The sequence below is a fragment of the Camponotus floridanus genome, unplaced genomic scaffold, assembly GCF_003227725.1.
Source record: "Camponotus floridanus strain SB8 unplaced genomic scaffold, Cflo_v7.5 scaffold10, whole genome shotgun sequence".
NCBI classification, from domain to species: Eukaryota; Metazoa; Arthropoda; class Insecta; order Hymenoptera; family Formicidae; genus Camponotus; species Camponotus floridanus.
This window is the reverse complement of record NW_020229215.1, coordinates 3,213,716-3,229,095: the sequence shown is the minus strand read 5'-3', so window position 1 is coordinate 3,229,095 and position 15,380 is coordinate 3,213,716.

Below are 15,380 nucleotides of genomic sequence, written 5' to 3'. Positions count from 1 at the left end.
CAGCAATCGATCTAAGCCCTAATTAATCAGAATGTCTATCTTCACGCATACGTGCACCCACCTTGCGGTCAATTATACCGCACGAGCTAATTTATTTTATCACCTTACCCCTCTTCCTGCGCATATTTCTGCATGCAAAGACAGTACGCTTCAGTATAATAATTAACCATAGTGATAAAATAAAAAATCCTTTACACATATTTAACGACAAGTATCTCGAATGTATGCGTGCGCGTTCGTTGATAGATGTAACAACAATTAAAAATACGATTGATTGATGATTCGCGCACAGAAAATTATAAATTCGTCGAGTAATAAATAAAATAAATCGATCGCGCCGGTCGCATATAATTATCAATCGACGCCCGATCGAAACGACTACAAATGAGGCACAAATTGGAGAGCCGCGCGAGCCTCCTCGCCTCGCGGATTCTATTCGCCTCTTCTTTTCGAGCGGCAGGATGACGAGGCAGGTGTCAGAAACGCGCGCGGCCACTTCCTCGGTGGCGATGTTGTCGGCAACATCTGGCCAGCCGTTATCCACGGACCGGGATAACGTTGTTGGTCCTATGATTCTCCGATTAACACGCCGGTGCCGTGCCACCGACCTCCCCCTCCCCCCCGTCCCGTACCCCCTTTCTTCGCGTGCCCTAATCTTCTTTCTCTCGCGCGCGCGCGCGCGATGATACCACTGTCCGTGATTGTGCGGCACCGGTTTCCATCCGCGAAACGCGATGCACCTAATCGACGCTGACTTGCAATTAATCCGCGTTTCGTTGCGTTGCGCTCGTAGAAAGTCCAATTTAATAAATTGCGCCGGCTCGGAGCGATTTAACGCGTCTCGCGAAATGTCGATGGATAATGGCGAATGGAAGATCTCTTCTTGCTTTGATTTCCCGTCTATCGAACGGTCCTCCATCAAAATCCTCTGTATCGCGTTCTATTAGAATAATAATGAAATGTATCTCCGTGTCTTGTAAAAAAGCATACATTAATAATATTATTTTTTTCTCGAAATAAATTCGAAATCATGTTGCACTTACTCTGTATACAGGGTGTTTCTTAATAAGCGCGACGAATTTTAAGAGATGATTCTTTGTCGAAAATTAAGAAGGGTTTTTCATATAAACATATACTTCTACAACCCTTCCTGTGGAGTTACACTCTTCCAAGAATGGGGGTTAACATTAGGTTATTATTTTTTTCTCAAATTTCGAACAAGTTAAAGAAATGAAATTAGGTGGATATTTTTTACTAGTAAAAAGGTTATTTATTAATATTTTTTTTCAGCCTCCCGCATTGTTATAAGGAGATGGACCTAGCAACCTTTATTCAATTTTTTATTAGAACTTTTTAATGGGCCGGAATGTGATAATCTAAAAATATGCATTAAAAAGTTTGATTTATTTAGAAACTTTTTCATTTCTTCTATTTTTTTCATAAAATCAGTAGTTTAAGGATGTTTTGTACATATTTTCAAAATATTGAGAATTTAATGAAAATTGTACAGAATGTCCTTACATATGTTTAGAATCTTCAGTATAATTTTTAAATCGATTCACTAAAGCGTTCAAGTTATAAGGATTTTAATTTGCAACGAATTAACATGTGTTCTCTTGGGAAATTTATAACGCCGATTCGACAAAATGACAAAAATGTCGCCGAAATGACAAAAACACATGGAAATAATATTCGGAATTTGTTTAAAACTTGCAAAAGTTTAGATACAGAGGAAATATTTGATCAAATAATATTATACAAGTATTAACTGGTTAAAAAGATATTAAATATCATTCAATGAAGTTAGCCGTGTATCTGTCACAAGGCGAAATTCTCTGCCAAAAGTTAATCATTTCGATTAACAAAATTCGGAATATTTCAGTAGAAACACAATAAATATTTAAAAAAACATCTTTGCACTGTAGATCAAATTGTAATATTAAGATCAAATTGTAATATTCCACACAATTTCTCATACTCAAAATACACCAAAAATGGATATTCGTCAATATTGATTTTCAGCTACTTTTTGCTGGGATTGTACATACAAAACATTCTTTAAAAAAATAAAATACGTTATCGTATACAGCATGGTATTTTTATTTTAAAATTAGAGTAAATATTGGGAAAATTGGAACAAAAACAAAATTATAATAAAAAACCTAAAAAATAAAAACCTAATTTTTATCTCCATTTTTGGAAGAGTATAAGTTATATGAAAAACCCTTCTTAATTTTCGACAAAGAATCATCTCCTAAAATTTTTCGCACTTATTAAGAAACACCCTATACATATTCTTCATCTTATATTCTTAACCTTTTTTGTATATATTGCATTATTTTCTTCTTCATTAATAAATATAATCTTCCGTCAAAATAGTATTAAAGGAAATGGAATAATGATATCGAAATATGATTACAAATAAACGTAGAATATGCAATGTGAAGCCTACACAATTATTTTATAATGGAAAAATGCAAGTTTCATTAATATTCTAACGTAACATAATATATTCATTACATACACATATCATATTGCAAAATAAAATAAAAAGAAATTTAATAATAAATAAATAAACAAAATTGAAATTTAATAATAAATAAATAAAGCAAATTTATGTTATTTGCAGAAAGAGACGATTATTTGCGGAAAATAATTTCTTCGATCGCTAGAATAAACAATCAACAATGTCAACCCGACTGCAGCTTACGGTGCGATGCCTATTCGGCTTTCACATCCCATCGTTCTCGACGTCGCCTTCCGCGTGGCTCCTTGAAAACGGATCATCAGGGAGGAGGCACTTATCGGCGGGGTCGCTCGCCTGTCTGGTTCAATCGCCATAAATACGCGATGCGCGCGTATTTACATAGGACCCCCGGTGCACATGAATACGTAAATGTAAATAAACAAAGTGAAAAAGCGACGCGCCGATTTGCATGTCGATTTGTACCGGCTACCGTTGCCGTTGGTAGCTTTTTGCCCGGCCGGTTCGCGTAGCCGCGGGGCACGGGAGCCGCCGTAGCCCGTGTTTACGAAGAAAGGGGAGAGGGGAGGGCGGACAAACACGAAAGAGGGAATAGGGATTTAAATTAGCGGTGGCCTCGACCTACGTACGCGCCCGCCGCCACTTATGCATCAGTGGTGGTGATGCGTGTGGAAAAGAATGGGAGAGAAGTCGACGAGCTGTGTCACACCTGCGGTGTCTCGAGGTTATTAGCTCCCAAGTTCAAACGACGGTTACACGACGGTGATATTAATCGTACCATTTTTTGTTCCGCTATATACAAGGTGCTCCGAATTTAAATGTCAAATCTTCGGAAACGCGTGACGAATGAACGAAGAAAAAGTTCTTAGGGATTAGTTCGTCTTTGTTTTATTTTGAAGAAAATCGCAATAAATAAACAAAACAGTTTTTATCAAAAAATATAAAATAATATTAAAATTATATAAGATTTGTCGAGAATTCGTTGACTCGAGAGAAGTAGCTCGTGGTCTATCAAATGTTAAACTAGGGTCTGCACTGAGAAAAAAATCTGGTTGCATTAATTAGAATTCTGGTAGATTCAACTAGTATATCTGTTGGAAAATGGAACCAGAATTCTTGTAGGAATTACCAGATAAATCTGATTAATTTCTTCCTGTTAAATTTACCAAATTTTCTGGTTGATAATATTAAACTCATCAGCACCAAGTCGTCTAAAATTTTTTCTAAATTTTTCTAATCTCAAAAGCCTGTTTAATATTTTGAATTCCAACAAGATTATTGGGTAAATTCAACCTAGATTATTGAATAAATTATTTTAAATTCAGTTTGTTAAAAATTAAACTGATAAATAGTGATGCAAGAAGAAGATGCAGCTCAAACACACACAATCAGAGAGCTAGCGTCCTCTTTCTGACACTACTGCTCGTAAGAGAAAAAAATATACTTTGGAAGCAAAAAAATTAATGTAACAAGAAATTTTATAGATCCAACCAGAAAATATTAACCAAATCTTTATAGTAAAATCTATTAAAATTTCGTTCTAGTTATAAAAAAATCGAGTCTTATCTTGATAATTAGAAATTCTTGTTTGATTTAACAAAATGTCTTCAATCATATACGTCTTGTTACAATCAAACGATTTTTCTCAGTGTGGCTTCGTAAGAAAATCAGTAAGAAAAAATAAATAAGTAAACCTAACCTAACTTAACAATAAATAAATAAGAAAAATTGAAAACCTTTTTGCAATTTTCTTCAAAACGAAATAAAATCTCTAAGAACCTAACGTTTCTTTATTAATTCCTCGAACCTAACCTAAACAATAAATAAATAAGAAAAAAGTTTCTTTATCGATTCCTAGAACCTAACCTAAACAATAAATAAATAAGAAAAAATGAAAATCTTTTTGCAATTTTCTGCAAAACGATATAAAATCTCTAAGAACCTAATCTTTCTTTATCGATCCTTCTCACGCTCTTAAAAGTTTGACATGTAAGTTCGAGACACCTTGTATGTAAGACGCGAGGCTCACATATTATTCTGACTAAAATAATGAAAAATATTTATGATAGATAGAATATCATACACTATGTAACTATTCACTTTCTATGCAAGAAATCGCACGATTTCTGATCGAAATTAGGGACATCGCGTGTTCGATTCGAATCGATGCATTGTCAAGGCAACTTGCGGTGACGCTGGTCGCGCGATCGTTGGTGGTCTCCGTCGAATTTCTAAAGCTACCGCAAACGTCGCCGGCTCTCCCATCCTCTCTTTCTCTTATCCTCTTCTCCTTCTCTAGGTCCCGCTGTATATTCTTACGGAATAGAGAATACTCGACTAACGATTCGCCGGCGAAGCTTCGTCATGCTTGCAAACTATCCCGCGCGAGCAACAGTGTAAGTCACCGAGACGCAGGTGTAAGTCTCGGATGCTGGAGGAGAGGCAGAGTAGATCTCGGATTCTCGCGCAGGGCTGCAACTGCGAAGGCACGAGACGCGAATAGCCTAATCTGTAAGCTAATGACCGCATGGTTGTCGCGTCGTTGGAAATTACACCGCCGCGCGGTTTTGACAGATTATTACGGCAGCGTCGGAATGAAAGACGAAGGTTGTCAAAGGATTCCTCGACCTTCCACGCGCGATTATCATAGGCGGATTTCTACGCAAAATCGACACGCAGCGGCAGCGAATACGCTCGGCTATAATGGCGGTGAAGAAGAGACGCGCGTACTTAAGTATGCGTCGACAATGGAGGCGAGAGAAGAGAGAGGTCCGCGATTACAAGTTCCGCGATCGCGATCGCGGCCCTGCTCTTTGCGTGAACCCTAGGCGTATCTACGTGTGCGAGCTGTACGTGTCGTGTACGCCAAGAGAGCTCACGATTGCCCGGTATATCACAGACCGGTGCAGTGACTGTCAGTAAACCGCGAGCTTGACTTCGACCTCATCTCGGTTACTACCGGTAGTCGAGGTGGAGAGAGGTCGGCAATTGCCGTTGAACGTACGTCCTATTGTGCACCCAAGATGATTCTCCCTGAACCGTAAAAGTCGATAAACACGATAATTAAATAAGCTGCAAATTACGTGCGATTGTATGCAATTAATACCGCAGGTAATTAAGTAATTAATAGTATATGTAATTATATTAGCATAATTATAGAATTAATATAAATTATATGTCGACAACACAGGCCTGCGAGGTTTTTTTTTTAAGATGCAATAGTGATTTCCGACGTAATTTTTTAGCTGAATTCGAATCTGGCTGCCGAATTTGCGTAGTACGTCACATTTTTGAGTAATTTGTAATTGAATGGCTCAAAAATCGCTATTTTGGCCAATTTCATGAATTTATTGCGAGCAAACCAAATTTTTTGAAATATTTCTGTCAATGGCATCGTATAATACTCACTTTCTCCTTTTAAATCCACTTTCGATTACCGCTGCACGATTTTTTTTCACTGAGATATATAAGTATGACGTAAGAAAATTTATGTTAAAGAAAATTTATATAGACATCAATATAGTAGATCCATGATGTTGAAAGTTGAAAAAACTGACATATGTCAGGTTCGGTTGTCCAAAAAAGTATAGTAAAGAAATATCTAATACAGTTGTTACACATTTTGATAAATTTTTCTAAATTTTATGCCTTTTTATTGTGATTCTATTCGCCATATTGGATGCGTCATTTTTAATTTCAAAAGATGACAGAAGGTTTAAAAATGTATATTTTTATCCTAATTTTGATTCGTAGTGAAATAAAGAGGTGGCACGGTTGATTTAGAATGGCTTATTAGATCTCTATGCATGACCAGTCTTATGACTTGTATATCTGAGCGAAAAAAAATCGTGAGGCGGTAATCGAAAGTGGATTCGAAAGATGTAGGTGAGTACTATACGATGCCATTGACAGAAATATTTTAAAAAATTTGGTTTATTCACAATAAATTCATTAAATTGGTCAAAATAGCGATTTTTGGGCTATTCAACTACAAATAACTCAAAAACCTGACGTGCTACGCAAATTCGGCGGCCAGATTCGGATTCAGCGCAAAATTACGTCAAAAATCACTATTGCATCTTAAAAACAAATTTTGATCCCCTTTTTTGCAGGCCTGTGTAATTTATTTATCATTATTATTAATGTTATTAAAAGCTCTCTGCAATTATTTCTTTTATACGAATTAAATTAAATTCTTACACGAAATCATCGTTATCCTGTTTCGTTTTTACGTTCGTTATATTATTGATATAACATTATATTCGGATTTAATGTCAGTCATAACGAATAAGTCACGACAACGTTAATTAATCTTTCGACGCGAGCACGTTATATCTGACTTGATAATCTATACTTAAACTTTCGGCATAACTTCCACATCGACATTAAGCGAAGATTGCTTATGTAAGTTACTTAACTAGTGAATGATCGTCCGTCCATTAATATTGACGTCTCATTAAAGCGGCAGGATTTCTAATAATTCGCCGCGGTTCCATCCGTTCGAAATCGATTTGCGACACGAGCGGCCCGGCCAAACTAAACCGTCGTGATTTTGCTCCGATACAACTTGAATAATTCACCGACCCGGCTACGTATCGTACACGAGAATACGAACAGTAATTTGTATTAATGCTCCGATAATTATTATTCAAAGGCTTTCACGCGCAGAAAGACACGAGCGGCTCTATTGAACATCGCTGAATCTTTAGAATGGCATTGCCAGTAAATAAGTAATTATCGCTATTACAGGCACGTGTTACGTTGAGTCAACGGTTCGCGTATCGTTAAGTATCAAGGCATCTGGAATGATGCCGCGAAACGCTGGTGGTCCGAGAATAAAGCACGTGTACCACGCATTAAGCAATGGCCTAAAAGTATATTACATTCAGCATTCGCTAGCATTAATCTCTGTAATATTATCTTAATTAACATTAATCTTTTGAATCATTAACACACTATTTTGTCTTTTTATTGTGACTTTTATTACGCAACAATTAATCTCCTTCCATGTCTTGAAACTAAATTATTTTCAAAATAAACAATTCTTCAAAAATTCATTCCAGATATTTTACCAACATGATAGATACGATATTAGTTCATCAATCGAATCGAAGAATTCAATAATTTAAAAAGCAATATTAAATAAGTAAATTTTATATAAAAATTTTTTCGATTGCGTCAATGTTAAGAATTAATCTCTGCAATATTATTTTAATTAACATTAATCTTTCGAATCATTGACGCACTATTTTGTCTCTTTATTGCGATCTTTAATACGCAACAATTAATCTCCTTCCATGTCTTAGAATTAAATTATTTCCAAAATAAACAATTCTTTCTTCAGAAACTCATTCCAAATATTTTACCAACATGTATACTACGATATTAACTCATCAATCGAATCGAAGAATTCAATAATTTAGAAAGGAATATTAAATATGTAAATTGTATATGAAAGTTTTTTCGATTGCGTCAATATTAAGAATTAATCTCTGTAATATTATTTTAATTAATATTAATCTTTCGAATCATTAACGCACTATTTTGTCTCTTTATTGCGATCTTTAATACGCAACAATTAATCTCCTTCCATGTCTTAGAATTAAATTATTTCCAAAATAAACAATTCTTTCTTCAGAAACTCATTCCAAATATTTTACCAACATGTATACTACGATATTAACTCATCAATCGAATCGAAGAATTCAATAATTTAAAAAGGAATATTAAATAAGTAAATTGTATATGAAAGTTTTTTCGATTGCATCAATATTAAGAATTAATCTCTGTAATATTATTTTAATTAATATTAATCTTTCGAATCATTAACGCACTATTTTGTCTCTTTATTGCGATCTTTAATACGCAACAATTAATCTCCTTCCATGTCTTGGAATTAAATTATTTCCAAAATAAACAATTCTTTCTTCAGAAACTCATTCCAAATATTTTACCAACATGTATACTACGATATTAACTCATCAATCGAATCGAAGAATTCAATAATTTAAAAAGGAATATTAAATAAGTAAATTGTATATGAAAATTTTTTCGATTGTATCGATATTAAGCATTAATCTCTGTAATATTATTTTAATTAATATTAATCTTTCGTATCATTAACGTACTATTTTGTCTCTTTATTGCGACTTTTATTACGCAACAATTAATCTCCTTCTATGTCTTGAAACTGAATTATTTTCAAAATAAACAATTCCTCAAAAATCCATTCCAGATATTTTACCAACATATCGAATTGATATTAGCTCATCAATCGAATCGAAGAATTCAATAATTTAAAAAGGAATATTAAATAAGTAAATTGTATATGAAAGTTTTTTCGATTGCATCAATATTAAGAATTAATCTCTGTAATATTATTTTAATTAATATTAATCTTTCGAATCATTAACGCACTATTTTGTCTCTTTATTGCGATCTTTAATACGCAACAATTAATCTCCTTCCATGTCTTGGAATTAAATTATTTCCAAAATAAACAATTCTTTCTTCAGAAACTCATTCCAAATATTTTACCAACATGTATACTACGATATTAATCGAATCGAAGAATTCAATAATTTAAAAAGGAATATTAAATAAGTAAATTGTATATGAAAATTTTTTCGATTGTATCGATATTAAGCATTAATCTCTGTAATATTATTTTAATTAATATTAATCTTTCGTATCATTAACGTACTATTTTGTCTCTTTATTGCGACTTTTATTACGCAACAATTAATCTCCTTCTATGTCTTGAAACTGAATTATTTTCAAAATAAACAATTCCTCAAAAATCCATTCCAGATATTTTACCAACATATCGAATTGATATTAGCTCATCAATCGAATCGAAGAATTCAATAATTTAAAAAGGAATATTAAATGAATAAATTGTATATGAAAGTTTTTTCGATTGCATCAATATTAAGAATTAATCTCTGTAATATTATTTTAATTAACATTAATCTTTCGTATCATTAACACACTATTTTGTCTTTTTATTGTGACTTTTATTACGCAACAATTAATCTCCTTCCATGTCTTGAAACTAAATTATTTTCAAAATAAACAATTCTTCAAAAATTCATTCCAGATATTTTACCAACATGATAGATACGATATTAGTTCATCAATCGAATCGAAGAATTCAATAATTTAAAAAGCAATATTAAATAAGTAAATTTTATATAAAAATTTTTTCGATTGCGTCAATGTTAAGAATTAATCTCTGCAATATTATTTTAATTAACATTAATCTTTCGAATCATTGACGCACTATTTTGTCTCTTTATTGTGATTTTTATTACGCAACAATTAATCTCCTTCCGTGTCTTGAAACTAAATTATTTTCAAAATAAACAATTCCTCAAAAATTCATTCCAGATATTTTACCAACATGTATACTACGATATTAACTCATCAATCGAATCGAAGAATTCAATAATTTAAAAAGGAATATTAAATGAATAAATTGCATATGAAAATTTTTTCGATCAAATCGATATTAATAGAATTAAACTATTGCGAAGAAATATAATTAATGCGGTATTTTATAACTAATTATGCTTCACACGTTCCTGAGCTGGACATTATCGCTGCACATGGAGTTGATGGCTATAATAATCTGTTAACTGGTCAATAAAATCTAAAAATCGCAGACCCGCCTCTTATTTTATTCGCGCCCTCGTCCCTTGGTAATACCACCTATAACGCAGCGAGACGCTCGTCAGCAGGACTTTTGCGGAAGACCGTTTAACGAGTAAGGCAAAGATCGCGCACATGTAGACAGGTAACAACAACGCGGCGCGATCGAAAGAAAATTCCGCGAGCTTAATCGATCGTATATTACGGACGGACAGGTGACAGGAAGTGGCGTCGATACGCCGACATAAATCACATTATTTTACATGACATTTATCAGCCTAAAACGTATATTTCCGCGTGTCACATTCGCGAAAAAATCATCACCAAGATTTAGAAGACGCGAATTTCCTGGCACGTCGGATTACAAGTTGCGTGATTAAGGACGAATAATTTTCTTGGTAAATAGACGAACGGACAAACGCGTATAATTTATTCGGAATGCGGAAGCCGATCGACGCGATGACAATATCGTAAATAAATTTAATTAATTAATTAATTAAATCGATATAAAGATGTAAATGAGATTTTCTCCTACGAAAGAGAAACGAAAGAAAAGGGAAGAGAGAGGAAAGATACGCGGCAGGTAATCTTGAGAAAAACCCCGGGCAGTTAATCTGAAATGTAAATTCGAAAACGATCGCCGCCCACACCGGTTGCCGTCCATTTTTCCTACAATTAACGACCTGTCGGTAAACAGCCAGAAATTGGCGCGATTCGCGCCGTTTTGCGCCGTGGGTGCAGCTTTGACGGGCCGAGTAAGCGCCATAGTCTAACCTGTAATTAGGACACCTTGGGTGCGACTCTAATTAAGGGCCTTAGCTCTTCATAAATCTCCGACTCTTACGAGGGTCATGTTTGGATGAACCCAGAGAAATCGAATCTTGGAGTCGTTTAGAAAATCAAATCACCCACGGCCACCATATAATCGATCGGCCAGACAATAAACGTTGTCAAAAAAAAAAAGAACAGAGAAAACGATTAATATAACTGACAAAACCAATAGAAACGAATTTTATAGATTAAAATGTAAGAGAGATTCCGATAGAAGCGAAGGAAAGTATGAGAGAAAAAATTGATTTAAAATTATCAAAAAAATTGATCAAAAAAATATAATATGATACAAGAAGTAATTAAAAACGACCACACTGGCAAATTTTATTAAAGTGAATCACGACGTTTCGACCATGGTTTTGGTCCTTTTCGAGTGAACTGCAAAAAATTATTTCCAGTATTACACAAAAAATAAATTACATTGATTTTGAAATAAAAAATGAGCGGCAAGTTAAATACATACAATAATTTAGTTAACTATTCTATCGTGAGAAGGAAATCACTTCGTCAAGAATGTCATGTCAACCGTCTCCATCAACACACAGAGAAAGACTAGACAACCTTTATTAGTCTATCATAAATATTGTTTAAATTTTCAGTGTCCTTTTGTAAGTTGATCGTGTTGTCAAACTTTTTTATAAAAAATACATTTCGGCGATTTCTCTCTTTCTCACGTGTTTCTCATTATGTAAAATAACTGGTAATGACCAATCGAAGTCATGATTAAATTCAACTTTATGTTTACTGATAACAGAAAAATTACTTTCGTGCACTTTTATGTTGTTGCGATGTTCTTTTACACGAGTGCTTACATGTCTTTTTGTTTGGCCAATATATGACTTGTTACAATTTTTGCAGTCTAATTTGTAAACGACTTCCGTCCTGTTATTAATAGGCAGCCTGTCTTTACCACGTTTAATTAATGCGTTGAGTTTTTTAGGCACATTGTAGACGACATTAATACCTACATTTTTAAAAACGCGACCAATTTCACTACTCAAGCCCTCCACAAACGGCAAGGAGATGTACGAGGATGTAACTGAATTGTCGGATTCATTGTCCATATTTGCGTTATTACGGTGTTTTAAAAAATATAATCTTTTTTGTACATAGCGGTTAATAATATGATTTGGAAAGCAATTGTTGGAAAGAATCTGCTTAACGATCAATATTTTTGGAATGAAATCGAGTGTCTGCCAATAAAATGGCGTGGTCAACAAGATTGTAGAATAAAAATTAGTATATCTATTGGAACAGGTGTTATATATATGTACAGGAAATATAATATGATATTGATACAAAAAATTGATATAAAAAATATGATATAAAATATTGATGCTAAAAAAGAAAGTGCGTGAAGGGGAGGGGGGATGCAGAATACATCACATTGTTCATACAATGATTTTACGCGCGACTTTCCCTTCTCCACTTGTGTAGATACTCGAATTATTCGTCGCTTTCGGCGTGTGTTCTTGCGCAACCGACGATGCAGGGCATCCCTCGTCGAGACGAGAGCTCGGGGAAAATCTCGCGCGTCTTGGGAATCGTCGCAACCTGCGGCCGGAGGCAGGTAACCGTACGCAAGTTAGCCGAGGCCGCGAATAGTCGCGCGAGAGTGAGTCCGCGTCAGTCAAACGCGTGCTATTATGTTGTAAATCATCGGTGATTGTCTGAACTGGAACTCCAGCGGTGGCGAGATGCGTTGCCCGGCTAGTAATAATCAATTTATGCACTTCATCGGCCGCAATAAATTTGTTATTAGCCGCAGCCGTCACCGCGTTAGCTTATGCTAGGCTGGATCGCTCCAGGATCGGATGAGAAGAAGAGATCTCGCAGCTCGCGACGAAAAGGAGTCAATCGTAAACGCGAAAAGCGAATGAAATGAATTTTCCGAATTTTATTCATACCATCAGAAAAGAAGACATGGGTCCTGATCGATTTGTAAAAAAAAATTCAACGATAAAATATATGAGACCTCCTGCCGACTCTGAGTCCGATCCTGGATCGATCGAATCTGCGCGGTAGAGAGACCTATAAATAGATCCCTAGATCACGCGAACCTCGCACACACTGATACAATATCGGGTGACGCATACGTTTTGTCGCCTTCTTCGCGGGAGATGTAATATCGTGTTTGATGGACAACGCGATGGTGTCGATGGATCGATCGATTGATGATCCTGCGATCCGGCGCAATTACGCGCGGGTTTGTTGGATACGAAATCATCGAGACTCATTAGTCTTTGTTATATAATTACATAATGGCAATTTGATTGCGAGGACCTCATTTTTGATGGCTGGGAGTCATCGCGAAAATGAATAGTGAATATAAATATGTTAGCTGCGTCTTTTTACCAGCCAATGTTATTATTATTATTTTAATGCTTTATCACGATAATGGAAATGTCACTTTCATGATTTATAATATTTCTAATTTTGGCATAATTTGTGCCTTTTACTCTTATTCGAAATTAATTGAAATCCTTAATCCATCATTATTTGCGATCGTTTATGACATTGTGATAGACATAGATCGATAATCATTAACTTTAAATTATGTAATTATAATTAATCAGTTCACTAATATATATATTTGTATATTTATATATTTGTATATTTTTATATTATTATATTTTTTATATATTCTTGTCGTGTATTTACCGTTATGGTTTTATTAATTTCTATATTATTTGATGTAATTATCGATGATTAATATATAATTAGCTTTGATGACTCAATTTTATAACTAAGCTCTCAATGCCTTTTCTCGAATTTTATTTTATTTTTATTTTATTTTATTTTATTTTTATTTTATTTTTATTTTAAATTATGTGTTCGACAAAAAATTAAAATTAAAATTAAAATTTTCTTCTAGATTTATCGAAAAAAAATTAGTCACTTTACGCAATCTACGAATTAACTAAATGTGAAATTTTTAATTAAAAAGAATTAAAGTACATTTCATGAAAACTCAAGTTTTCCTGGCAATTAACAGTCTGTGTTGCACGAAGCCGCAAAGAGTTTTCGGTAAATTAAAATCCGCCAGTGGGCGTAAACCCTTCGAATTCATCGGGACGCGACCGTTCCTTTTCCTCTTTGGGACCGGCTTTCATTTGGTGCGTATTAGTGGAGGATAATGAACTTTTCGAGGCTGCTCGCCGCCTTTTGCGAGAATGACTCCGAATTCCCGAAAAACGAGAGAAGACAAATGGAAATACGCCCGCGAGAGTCCCTGAATTTTTCTCGCAGGACAGAATCCGCCTTTTTTTCAAGAACAAACGGGTTAAGTTAAGTCGCACAGATTCTCACGGTACATAAGAAAACAAAATTATCGTCTGCATTATAAAAGCCAAGTGTAAATATTCGATAATTAACGTACACGTGTACGTTGTGGTTGAGTGCCATGTGACATATTGCGTTGTAACAATTCGACAAACTCGCTCCACGTGAAACGTCAAAAACACATCATGACTAGTCTTACCAATATCAAAAATAGATAGCTCTAAATAAGATTCGTCAATAAAGATGTTTTTGCACGACCTCTGCTACGCGATATTGACACGGTGCGTTTAATCAGCGTTGCAAATACGCTAAATTGCACCACAATATAGCCTGATTATCGATAATTCCGAGAGCCGGTGCCGTCTCAAAGACGTCATTCGTCATGTATTTACTTTATACTATTTATCGAGCGCGTAAACTCGCCTTACGAAATATCCCGCAATTGTATGTATAATAAAAATCTCGTAATAAGTGTTGCCATAAATTTCATTATATTTTACTCCACATTTTTTCTATATCTTAAAGTGGATATTTTTCCGAAAGTAATATTAGAGATATTTTTACAAAGATAATAACACAAAATATTATTTGTAAAAAGAAATATCGGCATTGAATATTAATTAAATCATAGGCTACATCTGTTGTTAAAATTTCATACATTTATATCGAAGATTACCTTTGATTTTTCCGAGTCTCAAAATTGTACTACACGATTTTTGTTTAAAAAAAATTTCAAAGAATACGTGCGAATCTTGTAAAACTGTCAAAGCTGTTGACACTTTTTCGATCTGACAATCTGGTAAAGCACAGCACGGGACAAAAAGAAATAGAAGCTGACGGCTTCAGGTAAACAGAGATCAATTCAAGCTACGAGAAAATATTTTGCCAACATGCACCTCCAGCAATGATACATTACATCACTGTGTATCTTAAAATTCAGATATTTTACACTTTGCCATGAATTTTTAAGGTACATATTTTGAGGCTATTAATAATTTTAGCTTGTCAATCTTCTCTCTCGTTGTCAACCATAACATTCGAATTTTAATGGTTGCGCTATCAATTAGTGTCAGTTAGCTACGTTTATTTTTATACGTATCCATGTAATATTGAATAAAGACCTACATTAAGA